Raw genomic sequence first — 15,316 nt, 5'->3', positions numbered from 1 at the left:
AGTGGTCAGGGACGCGGACTTAGAAAAAATATTGGGGGGGCCCGGGAAAGCTCATGAATAATAAATAAGCTCATGAATATGCAAATAAAGTGGCTCCGGCCCTAAATAGGGCAAGCCACGCCCCCCAGCCAGCCGATTGGCTGGCTGGGAGGTGTGGCCAGTCGGGATTCCCCTGTTCTCGCGGGATTTCCGGCAGTGCCTCCGATTAGGGCGCGCGGCTGGCTGGCTGGCGAAGGAGCAGGTGAGGAGGAGGCGGGGGACGGCGGCGGCGCTCTGCTGGAAGGGCGCCCGCCCGAGATTATTGGGGGGGCTGAGCCCCCCCAAAAATTTTTTTGAGGGGGCTCGAGCCCCCTCAAGCCCCATGGAGTCGGCGCCTATGGTAGTGGTTAAGAGTGGTAGACTCGTAATCTGGGTTCACGTCTCTGCTCCTCCACATGCAGCTGCTGGATGACCTTGGGCTAGTCACACTTCTTTGAAGTCTCTCAGCCCCACCCACCTCACAGAGTGTTTGTTGTGGGGGACGAAGGGAAAGGAGAATGTTAGCTGCTTTGAGACTCCTTCGGGTAGTGATAAAGTGGGATATCAAATCCAAACTCTTCTTCTTCTTCTCTTCTTGCTTCAGACATTCAGTTGCATGTAATATCCTACAAAAATACAAGTGAAGATACCGAAAAGGAACAAGGTAATTCGAGATATAAACTAGGACATAGAGGACAGGCCTTCTGAAACTATAGGAAGTTTAAAAAGTCTAACACGGCCTGCTTTACACTTTAGTCCCACAGAAATCTTAATCCAAAATTTGCTATTGAAGCTTATCTGAATTACATATGATTTTAATAGCACATTATTTAAAAAGTGACGCAAAAGAGACGCGTTGGTGAGTTGGTGTTGTAATATTGTGGTATCTAATTTTTTCTCCCTTGGTGTGAATACCCGCCTTCAAGCAAACTATAATGTCAGAGAATTGAAATGGCATGTTATAATTAGTCTACCAAACTGTCTCAGATTTTCACTAAATACTTGCTGCTTCTAATAAGCTAAGGAGTACAAGGCTTCGGTGTAAGATCATGTGTTAGACAGAAAACATTCCAAATCAATTTTCTGAAACTATGTCAAAAAGAAAAAGGGAGACAAGGAAGAAAAGAAATCATCCACTGTCAAGGGAATCTGAAAAGAAAAATGCTACATAGACCCCTTCTGACCTATACATATTGTTACACGCCACCCCCATCTCCACGAGTAGTGTGAGATTCTAGGGGTTGCAGGCATGCTTACCAAGGTCTATGTTCCCATTTGGGACAATGAGGCACAGCAGAGTCTATGGTGTCTTTAGGATATATGATTTATTTATTTATTTCTATATATATTTTTTTTAAAAAATTAAACATACAGTATTATTGGCATTAATGCATAAACAAATTCAGTATCTTTATAGGGGTTTTCCAACCCCGGACTCCCCCCCCTCCTCTCCCTGGTTTCTAATAATTGTCTCTTCTCTTTTATGTGACTAAATACTTTTATCCAATCTATTAAATCTCCTTTTCCAATACCCTCTATCAAATGATATTACAAGTGCTAATCCAATCCTGCTAATGTTTTTAAATGTTTACAATACTCCTTCATATATCCTATAAAGTTAATCCATTCATTTCTAAATTTATTGTCCTCTTGGTGTCTAATCTTCCCGGTCAATTTTGCCATTTCAGCATAGTCCATCAGTTTCAATATCCATTCTTCTTTCCATGGGGTTCTTCCTTCCATCCATCCCATGGCATATAATATTCTTGCCGCTGTCATCGCATACATAAATAGGACCTTTTTCTCCTTCGGTATTTCTTCTCCTATTATACCTAATAGAAAAGCCTCTGGTTGTTTTTTTTAAACAAAAGATATTTTAAACTTTTTTTTTTAGCTCATTGTAAATCATTTCCCAGAAGGCCTTTGCTGATTCACAGGTCCACCATATATGATAAAATATACCCTCATTCTCTTTACATTTCCAACATAAATTAGACATTTTTAAATACGTTTTTGCTGTTCTTGTAGGACATGGGTGTCAAACACAAGGCCCGCGGGCCGAATCCGGCCCGCCAGACCTCATCATGTGGCCCTTGTACATTTGAATATCTACTTATATTCTAGTTCCGGGCAAGCGGCTTCTCTGAAAGACAGGAACCGGCCGCAGCCCCAGGTTTTTATTCCCCTCCCTTCCTTTTGCTGCGGAGAGGAAGCGAGAACTGCAACAAGCCCCGGAGCTGGGAAGAGGGCGCGTGGGTGGCTGAGTTGGAGGGTGAAGATTTGGGTTGGGCAAGAAGGATCAAGGGTCGGGAGCGAAAGCGCAAGTCAGGGCTCCCTCGCCAGCCCCCACCCCCCTCTTTGGACATCCGAGCAGACCCCGCAGCGCAGGCAGCCGTGAATGGGGTGGGGGAAGGCAGGCGAGAGAGACCACCAATCCAGGCCAGCTGTGCCCAAAGAGGGTCGGCGATCCAGCTGCACTGCAGCCCGCCCGCCCGCCCCCCTCCTCCAACGCGAAGATCAGCCAGACAAGTTCGCCAGCCAAGCTCTGGGACACGGGCCTGACCGAGTCCCCGGTGCAGCCGCCGAAACTAGCAAATGCACGGGAGCGGCAGGGTGAGAAGAAGCTGGGCTCCAGTTAGGCTTCGCCAAAAATGCTGTAGGTGTGAGGCTGTGTGGCGCGCTTTGTATACGGCGTGCTGTATCCCTCTGCCGGAGCAGCGCCTTCTTTTCCCCTCTCCCTCCTGGGACTGGGGCATGTGGCAGCAGAGTGACTGCAGCAGGCAGCCCTGCCCCCTCCCCACACCCGCCCCGGCCCCTCCCCCACTCCCTCCCAGCCGCCAGCCCAGCTGGCAGGCGGCGAGGAGGAGGAGGAGGAGAGGGGTCGCTGGGCGCGCGCTCCATCTCCCTCCAAGGGAACTGCGGGCAGCTGCAGCAGCTGGCGCATTGGCTTCAGAGCGCCTGCCAGGGGTTGCAGCAGATGCTGCTCACGGCTTAGGCGGCTTCCGTGTTCCTGCTTTGGTCCAAGAGGCTGAGCTGTTCCGCAGCAGGCAGGGAGAAGGGCAGGCTGTGTGTCTGCTGCTTGCCTCGGAAGTCCCAAGGTGCAGAAGCCTGGCAATAAAAACAAGAGCGGAAAGGGGCCTGGCGAAGATGCGTTTGGGGCCGGCCCTACTGTTAGGCAGAGTGAGAGACTGGTTTGGGGGTGGAGGGCAAGAAGAGGAAGCAAATTCTTGCCTAGTTCACTTATTGTTTCTGGAGTTTCTGGGGAAGGAGAGGAACCTGTGGGTATTCGCAATATCCGCAATAGCCAGCCTATACATTTGAATATCTACTTGCCATTATTCTGACTATGTTTCTGCTTTCAGAGCTAGTTATTACATTATTACAAAAAACAGTAATAATCGAATGCAGTGACAATAATTTATGATAATAAAGAGTGGACACATAGTCCTACAGATACAACCGGCCCTTTGAGGGTGACCAAACTGCTGATGCGGCCCCCGATGAATTTGAGTTTGACACCCCTGTTGTAGGAGTTAAGTTCATCGTTTTCATATAATTCTCTTTTAACAAACAGTAAGCAGTAAATTGTAGATCCACTTTCCACAACATTTCCCATGAAACAAACTTTATATTATGACCCACATCTTTTGCCCAGTGTATCATTACCGATTTTACTTCTTCATCTTTTGTCTCCTGTTCCAGCAACGTTTTATATACTTTTGACAGAATCTTTTCATTGTTTTCCAACAGATCTTTTTGTAATCTTGATAATTCATTCCTAAACCCCAGTCCTTTATCCATTTTAAAAATATCATTTAGTTGATGATATTGGAGCCAATCAGTAAGTAAATATCTTATATTCTCATATTTCTTCAGTTTCAGCTGATTTCCCTCCTCCACCCACAACTCTCTATATGTTATCCATCCTTTTTCCATATTTAATTTCTTAACTGAGAACTGATATCCACCACAGGGTCTTGTTTTCTAATAGATTCCTATACTTTTCCCATATAGAGTATAGTGATTATCTAACAATATGATTCAAGAAGCCCTTATGCACCTTCATTTTTTCATACCACAAATATATATGCCACTCAAATCTATTATCATAACCTTTCAGATCTATGATATTCTTTAGACTCATCCATTCTTTAAGCCAACAGATACAGGATACTTCATAATATAATTTGATATATGGTTTATTTACACATATATACAGCTGGTGTCCTGTTCCTCCTATTGTTGCAGCCTCAGATTTCAAGGGACCCCAAGCATCATGTCTGACCTTCTCTGCAGCATAAAACAGACTGCCTGCCTTGTGTTCTGGGACATTTTTTTCCTGTTTGCTTATCTCATTGCCCACAGCAATTCTAGAAAAAAAATCCCTTCCAAATCTGGGATTATCTTTTGCTAATTACCCAGAATTTAGGGCAGGCTCTCAACTCTCTGTGTCCAGGAGAGAGTCTTATGACATGCTGAAGACTTTCTTAATGGCCTTTGTTTCATAGCGGCCCATTCCTAGGTGATTCTCTGGTCAGGAAAACAAGTCCAGCCTGTATTTTCACACTGCTAAATCCATTGATTAAACTCCAACATTGACTAAAACCAGAAATTATGGGGTTTGCTTAAATTCTAACTACTTTACGGAATCCAGATATTTTAGGTAAGTCTTGCCCCCCCCCCAACTTAGAATCATAGAATCATAGAATCATAGAATCATAGAGTTGGAATAGACTACAAGGGCCATCGAGTCCAACCCCCTGCCAAGCAGGAAACACCATCAGAGCACTCCTGACATATGGTTGTCAAGCCTCTGCTTAAAGACCTCCAAAGAAGGAGACTCCACCACACTCCTTGGCAGCAAATTCCACTGTCGAACAGCTCTTACTTATAACAATATAAATTAATATTATACTATATTAAGCAGGTGTGACTCCTCACAAAGAATCCTGGGAACCGTAGTTAGTTAAGGGTGTTGAGGGTTGTTAAAGGTAAAGGTAAACGTATCCCTGACCGCTAGGTCCAGTCGCGGATGACTCTGAGGTTGCACGCTCATCTCACTCTATAGGCCAAGGCCTGTGTCCGCAGAAAGCTTTTCCAGGTCATGTGGCCAGCATGACTAAGCCGCTTCTGGTGAACCAGAGCAGTGCACTGAAACACCGTTTACCTTCCCGCCGGAGAGGTACCTATTTATCTACTTGCACTTGACGTGCTTTCGAACTGCTAGGTTGGCAGGAGCTGGGACTGAGCTCATCCCGTTGTGGGGATTCGAACTGCCGACCTTCCGATTGGCAAGCCCTAGGCTCTGTGGTTTAGACCACAGCGCCACCCTATTCCCATCACAGAACTACAATTTCTAGAGTCCCCTGGGAAGATGACTTGATTTTTAAATCACTCTGTAAATTGTAGCTCTGCGAAGGGAACATGGATTTGGAAAGGGAATTAAATCCCACACAGTTTTGCCAGCTGGGAATAGGCATGCGCAACCAAATAACCCAGTCCTGTCTCCCACCCCCACAAGCAAGTAAGAAATCCCTCTAGCTGCCCCTACCCCCAGGACTTCCTTTGCATGCAGCAAAGCCTATGAAATGCACGTCTCTTTCTCCTTCACCCTTGGTGGTGATGGGAGAAAGAAGCTAACCCTACGCTCAGTACTTTCCACCCTACCAAGCATAGAGTTAGCAAGGTGCCTAGTGATAAAGTTCCCAAGCCAGATGGTTGTCAAGTGCTTCGAAACCCTATGCAAGGGCTTTTGACAGGTTGGTGGAGCAACCCCCTCTTAATCATGTGACTCCAAAATGATTTCAGAGTCTGTGTGATTGACAGGCGGGTAGCTTCCAACATCCCCCCATCTCCCCATGCAAACAGTGTCTTCACTCAGACCTCACTGATGCCAGTATTCTTTGCAGCAGAGAACAGTGGTAAAAAGAAACGCAGAAATGTTTTTATTAGCAAAACTAGAGATCATTTTTAGATGGTGTAAAAAATAAAAACAAAAAGACAATGGAAGCTGAATTAGCCCTCAAATTATTTGTTCTTCTCCAAGCTGGGATGAAGCCACAGGGAAGCTTCTATCATGGCACTTCAGTAACTTGAACTGACTCTCACCAGTGTCGCACTATCAAGGAGATGTGTTGTACATTGCTATAAATAAGGTAACTTTATTTATAACTTCCATTTACAGTGGTTTTGTGAATCGGCTCTGCAAGCAAAGCAGCAGATACCACATCTTGACTTCCAGTCCTAGCTACTTATTATATCCTAAAACCTTATCAAAAAGAATTAGCAGTTTCCTGAGAAATCCGGACATGTTTGCTTTCACTCATGTATACTCTGGTGACATTTTCTCCATTACGCAGGTTAATGATTTTTGAGTTTGAACTACGAAATCATGTTGCACAAATCGTACATAATTAAAATATGACACCGCATTAATAGCTTTTCAGACAAACAGGACTTTCCCATGACAGAAGTAGAGCACTGCAGTCACTGGAATTTTTTTTTTTTTAAGAATATTGAAGTTTTACTATTTCAAACCCACAAGAATGGTGGAGAAGCTGGGGTGCTGGGGATGGTGCAGCCAATTTTAACCACTCCCAAAGCCTGTTATCTCACCTGAGACACCCATAGCGAGATGAAAAGCAGGCTAGAATCCAGTGTCTTTGAAGGTTTCATTAATGTTAAGGGTGTGGAAAAAGCTGGCGTAAAGCTGTTGGGCAGAACATATTTATTTTATTTATTGCATTAATGTGCCACCTTTTATCCACAGAGCTCACATGGTGTACATGGTTCTCCTCCATATTTAATCCCCTCAACAACCCTGTGAGGTTAGTTTGAGAGTAGTTTGGCCAGGGTCACCCAGTGAACTTCATGGCTGAGTGGCGATCTGAACTCCCATGTCCTAGTCCAGCACTCTAACCACTAAAACATTGGCAAATATTTCAAAGGGCTCTGATTTTGAATACCCTTGATCTTCATGCCATTGTGAGATATTTACCCATTTAGATCTCCACAGAGGCAAAGGGACTGGGGTTGATTAAAGAAATGGGAATAAATATGGCATACTCTCTAACACTTTGAAGCCCACATCCAGGATGTCATCTTCCCAGATGCCATCTTCCCATTATTATTTTTTATTAGGAGAGCGCGGTGGACATTTTGTTTCCCATGATCTTGAGCAATTTCACGCTGTGGTTCTCCCCTCAAAAGTGCTTTTTGGGGCATGGTGTGTGAAATCCCTTTATTAGGTGGGGGGGTAGTGTGAGATCACAGCAACCACAATGACTGCCATTCTCTTGTGATAAAACAACAACACAGCATGTCATATTTTTTTTCTGGGACACTTGTGGGGTATGATATGGTGCTAATCAACCCATCAACATTTTCCATTTACTGTATTTTTTGCACCATAACACTCACTTTTTTCCTCCTAGAAAGTCAGGGGAAATGTCTGTGCGTGTTACGGAGCGAATGCCTGCGGGTGGCAGGGGGGGGGATCTGCTGCAGTCGTGAGCAGAGGATCCATGGTTCCCCTTCCTTCCCTCCTCCGTGGCTCGCTTTGAAACAGCAAAGCGGGAGAAGAGCTGCTGAGTGGGGGGGGGGGAGGAGAGGGACAGAGAGCCTGCTTGCTTTAAAGGAGCAAAGTGGGAGAGGAGAGGAGCCTTCTCCTCTTATACCCCTCTTCTGCATTATTAACAGCATCCTTCTCCACCCACCCCACGCATGTTCCTTGTCCCTTGAGTGCTTTTCCTTCCCTCCCCACTTAAAACGTGGTTACAAAGCACGGATCCACATGGATCCTCAGGATTTTTGCATTGGGCTACCCCAAACTCACCGTCAGATCACATGTCTGTGGCCACAGCATGAACCGCAAAAATCATACATCCACTGTTTCATTTACAATTTTTTTTCTTGTTTTCCTCCTTTAAAAACTATGTGCGTGTTATGGTCGGGTGCGTGTTACAGAGCGAAAAATACGGTATTTCTTTATTTTATAGTATATGACCACAAGTTCAGCCTCCATTGTCCATTTATACACTTACAAATTGATTCTGTTCTCTCTTTTTCAGTTTAATCTGACTTTTTAAAAAGAATCTTCATGGAAATTCATAGTTATATACATGCGTGCATATTTACTTTTAAACATGTTTTCTCTCAGAACATGCATTTCTAAATGTGTTTACTCTTAAAAAAGACTCATTTTCAAAATGTATTCTATATGTTTTGTGAGGCAGGAGTTAAAATGGACAATCCCAGACCCTGCTGAATAACTCAGGTCAGGTAAGTTCAGATCAGACTTTGTAAAGATCAGGTTCTTAAAGCATGCAATCTATGTATGTACATTCCCCTGGGGCACTTCCTTTTTCAAAATCAGTGAACAGTTGTCATGTCATTTGACATGAACTTTTCACCTTACGTAGTGTTCTATTCCACCTGGCATAATCCCTAATTACTGTGCAGAGGTGGCATCCCATCTTCAAACAAGGCAGCAATTTATTACCTTCACTAAGTGAATCAGAATCACCTGGGCATATTTTTTGCAAAGTGTCTTCTGCTTTTTAATAAGTGCTTGCTTCCTCACAGCCTGTGAATCATTCCCAGAACAACGTTTGGGAAGCTGTGAGAAAAGTCTGTCGTAATGATCACTCTTCATGCATATGGCCGCTCAACATATTTCTTTCCTTTCATGAATATGGAATCTGATTATTATGAACAGGTGCAACCAAGTAACTACATTTCATGCTTGGTGAGGTATCACAAACATTTAAATCTGATAAAGTTAATACACAACTAAAGACCGGGGTACACAACAATACATTAATGTACATTCATGAGAATGCAAATATGGCCCTCGGGATTCTCAGCTTTGTGGCTGTGATCAAGGCTCATTTGGAGTAATTTTCTACCATTATTTCAATTCATTGCTTAATTTTCCCCACAGCTGGGTATCCATACTTTCTCACTACTGTTTTTTCCTTGCTGAACGGAGACCAGTTCAGCTTCTAGTTTTATTATAATGCCTGGAAGACAAAGGAAGGAACTTGCAGTCCTAAATCCCCTCAGAGTGTTATTGTTACTACCATATGGATATATTGCAGCTTCTTTTTTTAAAAAAAGCAGCTGGAATCTAGACACTTCGTTTGATGAGGAAAGAACTGAATTCTCAAGCCAGTAAAAAGGGGGGGGGGAGATGGGACTGATATTGCCTGAACTTGGTGGTGTGTCTCTTCGCTTTATTAAAACGCAGATTACAATACAATACAAAATGGCATCTGTGAGACGCTGAACCACTAGGTTTTGGAGCAAGCTACTGCGATGGCAATATTGCTTATTTTTGTTTTTTCCTATGAGCCACAGAACCCTCTCCTTCACTCCTGCTATAATGTTCATGACCCTAAAGGTGTATTCCTGCAGAATTCTCTTAGAATGAGAGTGAATATACCGGCCCCCCCCCAAAAAAAAATGCTGATACAGTTGGGTTCCCTATTGCCACTATACCCTTGAACTGGATTTAAATAATTAGATGCTTTGAGACAGCTTGCAATAAAGTGGCTGTCATGTGTAACTCAGTGTCTGTATTCAGATCCATTTGGGCCATGTGTGTTTGTATGTGTGCGTATTCTCTGGAACTGCATTTCCACAGCCATGGAGGTCGTTTCAGAATTGAACTGCTGGCATATGTTTATGTATGGCAATAAATGATGTCAGTTTGTATTGTTCAATTGGCCCCCATATTTTGTTTCTTCTTAAATGTTTATGAATTGAAGTTAGATGTAAAATTATGGATATCACAACCTCCAGTCCTAAAAAAGATGATGCATAGTTTATTTTCAACATTTTTCCAGCACCCTCTATAATGTATAATATTTCATCAAATAATTTTACTGTTTCACACAAAATCAAGTTGAAATGTGATGACAGAAGGAAGGCAGAGGAGGACAATTTCTCATTGCTTGTCTTTTTCAAGAAACATGACTGTGCGGCATGCTATAAAGACTCAATTTTCAAATTAAACTGGGCATAACAATTTTATAGGTGTTGCTTTTTTAACAGTAATCTTCATGGATAACAAGCCTACTTCCCATCTGTCATTTAGACATTATTTTTTTCTAAATAATTTGCAACCAGATTCTGATTTCTTGCTATCCTATAATGCTGTAACTTTATGTCAGGGGTCTGAGCAGAAGAAAGCCACCTGTGTTTGAGAATGAAAGTTAAGAGGGTCCAGATGGGTGTCAGTAGATTGGGCTGTAGGTTGAAGTTGAGTACAATGCCTCTCATTTCATTGTCCAGAACTAGATTGACTTAAATGCAGAAGGTGGTTGCAGCTCAGTTCAAGCTGATAGTCATTGCAATTTGATGCACCTCAAATTACCTCCACCAGCTGGTGTTAGATGTTTCACCAAGTTCATTACCATGATTTGTCAAGCACTGCATGTGTCATCACTTAGAAGGGACCCTAAGGGTCATCTAGTCTGACCCCCAACAATGCAGCTGTCACATATGGGGATAAAACATGCAGCCTTGGCATTGTCAACACCATTCTCCAACCAACTGAGCTATCCAGGCTGGTAAAACTATGCTCTACAGATTTCTTAAGGGCTATTGTAAACTTGACTAAGTTTTCTAGTGTATATGAAAATATCCATCTCAATTTATTTATTTTATCAAGCAACAGCTATAAAACTGATGTTCTGAAAAGCCTGACTGATGAGGGCTCAGTTTTGCAAAGACTTGGATAGACTAATTTAAAAACAAAACCATCACTCTAAAAACTTGCCATTCACCTTGATCCTGCAATATTTTTTTCAGACATTGCATTGATTAACTTTATTGCCTTTAAAAAGGGAAACTTGATCCAAGCTTTTCAGAAACCTGGTGGTGCTTCCTATGAATATCCCCAGTCATTTCTTGAGAACATTCTATCAAACTTGGCTGATAAAGATTAGATTAACCTATTATGGGTGTCATTTTTCTAAACACCAATATTTTCATTTGTCAGCGAGAAGCAGCTTTGACCTTTATGGGTAACATATATAAGATCTTGTCAGAATGGATCAGAAGCTCACATAAAATAGATGACATGCAGCCATGAGAAATAGCATTGGGACTGAGAGTCTACAAGAACTTACTTATCCATTATAGATTAAACTCCTTCTTGTCATCAGACAGGTGGCAGCAACATGACCCTCTCTAATGAGACTATAGTGCTTTTGTGAGTTTGCATTTGGAGAATACACTGTGTACTAACTGTGCCAGTCTTAATTTACTAACCCAACTGCCAATGGTTGAGTGGTGATGAATACATACTCATGATTATAAAGACAAAATGAGGGTGTCAGCTGATATCTCATAAAGTTAAGTTATCCTAGCCAAATAAAGTTACTCAAATCATATTATTTAATCTAAAATTATATGTAATGTCCAGTGTTTTCTGTCTCCCTGACTTTCTTTTGAAGGCGTAGAAGAAAGGCCACGATGAGTCATGGCACTTTTGGACAGTCCCTGTTTTCGGCCAAGATTCCAACACTTGCCAACAAATTCTGGCTGCACAAATTAAACTTGCTTTTGAGCTCTTGCAAAATAATCCTGCTTCCTCCAAAAATTGAACTTTATGGTGCAGAAAGTGTCGGGAAAATGCACTGAGAAGTGTCATCCTCTAATATATCTAGAAACAAATAGGAATGAATGCTCAATGCGTGGCAGTTCTCATTCAACATGCTCACAAACTTTGTGCAATGAATGCTCAGGTTGTCTTGAAGTGAATTCAGATTAAGCAGCAGGAAAGTGCTGTGCACACACACGAACAGAAGTAAACCCCACTGTGTTCAATGGAGCTGAATCCCAGGTAAGCAGCTCAACAGAATGAGTCTGTGAATGTCTACTTGGAAGTAAGGTAAAGGTAAAGGTACCCCTGCCCATACGGGCCAGTTGTGTCCGACTCCAGGGTTGTGCGCCCATCTCACTTAAGAGGCCGGGGGCCAGCGCTGTCCAAAGACACTTCCGGGTCACGTGGCCAGCATGACAAAGCTGCTCTGACGAGCCAGCACCAGCGCAGCACACGGAAACGCTGTTTACCTTCCCGCTATAAAGCGGTACCTATTTATCTACTTGCACTTAAGAGTACTTTCGAACTGCTAGGTGGGCAGGAGCTGGGACCAAAAGACGGGAGCTCACCCCACCGTGGGGATTCGAACCGCCGACCATGCGATCGGCAAGCCCTAGGCACTGAGGTTTTACTCACAGCGCCACCCGCGTCCCACCTACTTGGAAGTAAGACCTATTAAATTGAGTGGGATTTACTCCTAGGTCAGAGTGAACAGAACTGCAGCCTATGTGCCTGAATTGTGTCATACACAGAGAGACACAAAACACATTTTAAAGGCCATAAATCAGAATGGACAATGTTGTTGATATTCTATTTCCAGTTTGGTTGACACAGCAGTCATTAGAACATCATTATACATACCCTAAAAAAAAAATTTCCCCTCTACTCAGTTATGTTTGATCTGAATGATTATGGATCTAGTTCACCTTTTAAAAACCTAATGGAGTGTTGATAATAAATCATAAATATTCATATGCAGTAGATTTACTATTGTTATCTTCCACACCATATCTTTCCAATATAGGAATTTCTGGTCCCTATTTTGTACTGTAAACCTGTTTGGATGAAAACAGACCTAAAATATGGTAGGAGTAGTTTAAATACACATACACCACATTCTGAGGCATTTGTTTTTCAAGGCAGAGAATCTGCGTCAATACTATTTTCACCACACTTGGAACGTAGGGCATGTCTTCATCCCGAGACTAATGGTCTGCTAACAGATAACCAGCAACATTAAGGGCAATTTTTGATTTGAACTTAGGTCTCCTAGGGATAATTTAGCACTCCAGTAGAGGGTTACATTGCTCTCACTAAACAATCTGGTTCACAAAATGCCAGCATTAAAGAAAATGCCACGTTAAGGCCATACTAAATGTCACATGGGAGATGGGTAATAAAGATCTCTTGTTTGCTTTTTAAGTGAAGGACAGGCTTTGGGTGATGATGGCACGATTTCCCCCATAAGACAAATAGCAGCTTTGGGAGAGGCAATTTTAATAGGGAAAACAGGATAGAAAGAAAGGGTTGACCATCACACCTATCTCCCATTATCTGTTGCGATCCTGTTTGGACCCATGAGGCTACTATTGCCTTTTTGAAAGTTGGTGGGAAGTCTTATTGTTCACAGAACTTCAGCATCACATCTAGTTGTGCCTTTACACTAATTGATATGCGGCTGTACAAAAGCATTTAGTCTCTTTTGAAGAGATCTCATAAGGCAGTTCTTTATTTGAAGGCATCATCTAATTGAAGGTCAAATCCAATTTCAAAGTAAATAACTATAATAAAAGGGAGGAGGAGAAGAAGAGTTTGGATTTGATATCCCGCCTTTCACTCCCTTTAAGGAGTCTCAAAGCGGCTAATATTCTCCTTTCCCTTCCTCCCCCACAACAAACACTCTGTGAGGTGAGTGGGGCTGAGAGACTTCAGAGAAGTGTAACTAGCCCAAGGTCACCCAGCAGCTGCATGTGGAGGAGCGGAGACACGAACCCAGTTCCCCAGATTACGAGACTACCGCTCTTAACCACTACACCACACTGGCTCTTTGTGGAGATGCCTATCAACAGTTAGCACCTGAGCAGCAGATTGAGCAGACACACAGTCTTCTCCACTATCTCTGATGTAATTAAAATATTGATTACTTCTAAATTTGAATTTCTACATATAAATTAGCATATGCAAAAATCTCACAAATCTACCCTTTTTTCTTCTCATTTCTGATGATGCTTTTCTCCCTTTTTTTGGCTATGTCTAAGTTGTTATTACATAATATATAGATAAATAGGACTTATCTATGGATGTAAATGCAACACTTCCTTGATAGTTTCTTATTAAAAATGCTTCCATGTCTTGTCTGGGAGAAGACAAATATGAAGTTGAAGGGTGGGGACAGGAAACTCATTAAGCAGATTGGGCCATTCATTAGTGAGAGCTTTTCTAATGTGTTAATGGAAAAATCTAAGCTGAAAAATATATATACTGTTCAGTTTCAGGCCCACAGATGCTGGATCCTCCCAGAACAAGTCTCAGTCTGTCCAAGGTACAGGAATTTTGCCAAACCATATGCTCCCTATATTTCCCTTTGCAGGCCTAGCTGCTGTTCTTCTGGCTCTCCCCACAAAGTTCTCTTGCCACCAGGTGGGCAAACATCCAGCTTTTGGAAGCAGACAATCCTCCAACCAAATGTCAGTATAAAATAGATTGGGAGTGATGTATGGAAATTTGAAATCAGAAGATGTCAAGGCCAGATGCTCAGGCTGTTCTACAGATATCACTCCCTACTTTAAGTTGTTGACTACAATCAATTGCATTTATATGAATAAAAGTCTAAGTACATTCCCTTGCATGTCCTGCTTGCCTTTCAATAACACAGCTGTTTTGACACCACTCAGGCTCTGGTACTGCCAGCTCACAGATGGCAAAACACAGTGTACTTTGGCCTGTTTCATGGCCTGAAGGATGAGCTACTTCTGAGTTACATTTGAGTCCCTTTGTAGTATAAAGCATTGCTCCTTATATTCCATATAGCAGTGGCCAGTGGGATGGCACAAGTGGGGCTCTATTGCTCTCCTGGTTTCCCAACACTGCAAGTCACTAAGAGGGAGCGGGGTGAGAAATAGGGAGCTCAGTGCAGTGTGGCATGTGGCAGCACAGCCAATCTGATGTTCCTGATGCCATGTGTTGCACCAAGCTCCCCATGCCTTGCCTCTCCTCTTCTCCCTCTTGCAAGTGTCAGCAACCCACAGTGCCAGGAAGCCTGGAGAGCAGCAGCATCTCAGTCACGCCATCCCACCAGCTGCTACTGCCCACCACCAGGAGATTTGTATTTGGTGCATATCCATGTGGTTTCTCTTAGATCAGCCTTCCATAAGTTGGTGCCCTCCAAATGACTTGGACTACAAATCCCATCAGCACCAGCCAGCCAACATGGTAAGGAATTATGGGAGTTGTAGTCCAATAAAATCTGGACAAAATCATCTCGGGGGAGACTATACTACACTTTGATTTCTACAGGCGTACTGTTGTAGTCTGAGAAGAGTACTCTGGGAACATTTTCTTAAACAAACTGTGTGAGAAACAAGTGTTTCTCTTTGAATAAGTTGAAACAATGTTTCCTGGAAAAGGAAACAAGTAATTTCATTTCCTTGTTAGAGCACAATCTCATCCCTGTGCTAGGTCCTGGAGTGT

Source organism: Podarcis bocagei, assembly GCF_964188305.1.
Source record: "Podarcis bocagei genome assembly, chromosome: 9".
NCBI classification, from domain to species: domain Eukaryota; kingdom Metazoa; phylum Chordata; class Lepidosauria; order Squamata; family Lacertidae; genus Podarcis; species Podarcis bocagei.
This window is presented reverse-complemented; position numbering follows the sequence as displayed.